The sequence below is a fragment of the Marmota flaviventris genome, chromosome 2 (assembly GCF_047511675.1).
Source record: "Marmota flaviventris isolate mMarFla1 chromosome 2, mMarFla1.hap1, whole genome shotgun sequence".
NCBI classification, from domain to species: domain Eukaryota; kingdom Metazoa; phylum Chordata; class Mammalia; order Rodentia; family Sciuridae; genus Marmota; species Marmota flaviventris.
The window spans coordinates 4592188-4595939 of NC_092499.1; the positions used below are offsets into that span (position 1 = coordinate 4592188).

The window sequence follows — 3752 nt, forward strand, 5'->3', positions numbered from 1 at the left end:
TCTGGGTGAGAAAGTATTTTGCATGGTAAATTGAAGAGGTTATAGGTTGTCTAAGTTTCACAAGGTTTGTGGAGGGTCAATTTCAAAAAGGCTTGTGTGTAATTAACTTGACCATAATTAACACAGATAAAATTGTTTAAGGTTTTCCTTTCTTTGTTTTTTACCATACACATATCATTTATGTAGTAATGCTAAATAAGACCATGTACAAATAAATTTGTAAGCCACCACATTCTTTATAATTACTTTGAATATCACTGTCATATCATTTAAAATAATATGAGAATATTTATACATTTACAAAGAGTACTTCTGGATGATAACATTGACTATAAGCTTGAAAGCTATATACTACATCAATCCTGTGGACTACAAATATAAACCTAACTTATTTAATCCTATGCATTCATATTTTTCAAAAGCACCCTCATTTCTTTCAAATTAAATACTACAAATGGTTCTTATAAGGCTGCTGTGGACACAACATACTCAGTTGTTAGGGGCTGATTTTACATGACTATCCAATTCAGAGTCCAATTGAGAGCTAAATATCAAATGGCATTACAAAAAAAAAAAAAAAAGATAAAGTCACTAAGCAGAATAATCAAATTTTCAGACAACCCAGCTTCTAAAGCTTTCATCATCCTAGTCCCCCCCTTCTTTTTGCTTTTACTTACATATTCCTTTTTTTCAAGAAGCAAAAAATATGTAAGTTCACCAAAATTCTAAATGTCATAGTGTGTACAGCACTGAATGAGAGGAGTTTTAGCATTGGGTATTATAAAGTAATTTTCATTACAGATGTTTTCTTCATTCTGGGTCAAGGTGAGGTAAAACAGGAAGAATAAGATTTCCAAATGCAGAGTCTTGAGTTATGAAGTATCCAGATGATGTGCATGGCCATGCTGCAAAGCTGCCTTCTGCTGGGCTGTGATATGCTGCTGTTCTGCATGATCCTGAAAATCCTTATTAAGAGTGAGTCTGGAGAGTGCAATGCTAGCTCCAGGATGATTTGTTGAAAATTGGTTCTGCATAAGTAATTTTCATTTCTCTTTGTCCAGTTCTGCCAAGATTGCAACTCTATTTTTGTTTTGAAAATCTTGTCCTGAAGGATTTGCTGCCATCTTTCTGTTTTCTGTTTCAATTATATTCAGATGCAACGGATTGGCACTTTACATTCACCCTGGGTGCCTGGGCACTGGGAAGGCCTCACTGTGGGTGGCAGCTGTCAAGGTGGAACACACCACCTAGAGAGCAAAGGTTTTTCTAATATGAAATATTACTGCACTGATATAAGCCAATACCTTGATCTCTGTATGTTAAAGTGACAAGGTTTTCTTAAAACACTAATGTGCTCCTCTCTATCAGGAGAATTTTTTTATGTTTGGTTACACTATTTAGAGGAAGTAGTCTTAAAGGAATTAGGGTTTGTACAAATCTGGTTAAACACACAACAGTTATTTTAGATAATTACACTAAACTAAAAATCCAAAAGTTTTTTTTTTAAGTTCAACTGGTTAATATAAAGACATTGGTGTATTGTGATGCTCTTACTGGCTTTTTCATTTATATATGTGTGTATATCCATGTTCTCTAAGTATACAAGTCTTTTTTTTACTAGATCAATAAGAATATAATACTATATTATAATGCTGTAAAATCCTAGATACTATAATAATCACACAGGGCTTAATTACATTATCTTATAAAGTAATTATATATGATACCTGCTATTTACTTATAAAACTGTACTCTATTCTATATAGTATACACATATACAGATATATGTACATATATACATTCTAAATACTACATATTAGTACTTCTGTACTACATATTAGTGTACAAATTTTGCCTATAGATAAAAAAATTCTCAACAAAATAATAGAAAACAAACTGAATAGAAAGACTTACACTACAAGATGAGATAATTAACCCAGAAAACGGATGTGTTTTCACATCTTAAAGTCAAGCTAATACACATAACTTCTGGGTTCATTATCCTGCATCTCTGAATGTCACAGGGGAAATGAAGGCATACCCACTTTTAATGCACTCTTCGTGTTTCTCTTACTAATGAATCTGCCATGCGACCAGTGCTGGCTTCATGAAAGAAGGTTCGATTCATGAGTAATTGCTAGGGAGTTTTTAAATTAAAGAGACAAGACTCTTATTACCTTTAATACCAGCTCTGGGATGGCTTCTCCTAGCCTCTGTCTCCAGCCACCTAATGCGGTGGTGAGATTTACAGAAGAGACTAGCGTACGAGAGAGAACACGCCAGGGAGTGGACTTTTATTGGGAAACAAAAACTTCCAGGGAAGATCCCATCCAATGTAGGTAAAGGGGGAAGCATCCCAAGGTCAGGGGTGAAAATTGGGTCTTCAGAGCAGTGGCCAGACACACCTCTGCATGGACAAGCTCTTGGACCTGGAAGAAGGTGGGGAAAGCTCTAATACAGCTGTGTCTAAGTGCCTCTCACCCAGCCAGGGAGGTAACTCAAATCACATGCAAGGATGGCCTCCCACATATTCCCCCTTTTTCTTTTAAAAAACAGGCAATGATTTACTCTCTTGAGTCTCTGCTCTCTAGCTCTGAAGACTTGCAATCCTATAATTACAACACAAAAAAGAATTAACAGCAAAGAGAACAATTCAATAATGTACCAGGCCGAGTGTTTAAGAATATTTCCAGGGTTAAATCCATTTGATTCCTTCAATATTTGATTAGCCAAAGAAAAAGTATCCAAAAAATCACCTCTATTATTTTGGATATGGTGGTGGAGTTCCAAAAGATCCAAGCTATTTTTATTATTTTACCAAATACCCAACAAATGGTTCTTAACCTTCTCCCAATCCCAGAGACAAGCATTGTACTTGGCAGCTGTAACACACACATATTTATAACTTGTGTGGCATTAAAGCCTTTTTTTAAACTTTAAAGCTGAAAGTTCATTACCTATATTTATAACAGTTTCCTCTAAGATGTTTAACTTAATCTCAATCCTTTCATCAATATTTACTTGATTGTGCAGAGCCTTGGAAGTATTTTGGGCTAAATTATTAAGAAATTTTGCATGTTGAATATTTTGAGATAAAGTTATCAAGGCTGTGACAGTGGATACAATGAAAGAAACCAAGGCCCAAACTCCCACAATTGTAATTCCAATGGCAGGTCTAGGTCTCACTAGCCTGGTATGAATTTGCTGTAAGATTTGAAAACCAGCATCAGTGTACCATGGCTCTGAAATATTAGCAGGCAATAAAACAAAAGAGGGCTGATGAAGTACCAGCACTCCTTTTCCTCTATTATATCTAGTAACACAATTGGTTAGGGTACATTTGTTACATGTTACAATTTATCTGTCATTTATCCATTTAACTTTTACATTTCCAATGATTAAAACATAAGGAGATTGGACACAGGCTCATAAGCCATAGCAAGATTGCTCCTTACAGCTCTTGCCAACAAATTTTGGTAAAGGTCTTTCTGAAATATGGAAGAATTCTGAGACACCAATTAAGTGCCAAACATTTTTTTGAATACCACCCTCACTGTAAGTCAAAATATTGCTAACAAATCCTGCAGGTGTCATAGCAGAATTTTTTCATAATTGTCTCTTATCAATTTTTGGAGACCAGTCTAAAATATACCCACTACATTTAGACACCTTATGTTGTACTGGAAAAGTATTTACACAATTTGTCCATCTAGAAAAGGTGCCAATCTCAATTGTAGAACTATTTGGACAAT

The 3752-nt window shown here is 34.9% G+C and overlaps 1 pseudogene; it reads right to left on the minus strand.

Annotated features, from left to right (window-relative positions):
* Window positions 1–810: 810 nt before the first annotated feature.
* Window positions 811–1083, minus strand: LOC114101532 (SOSS complex subunit C pseudogene; annotated as a pseudogene).
* Window positions 1084–3752: the final 2669 nt, after the last annotated feature.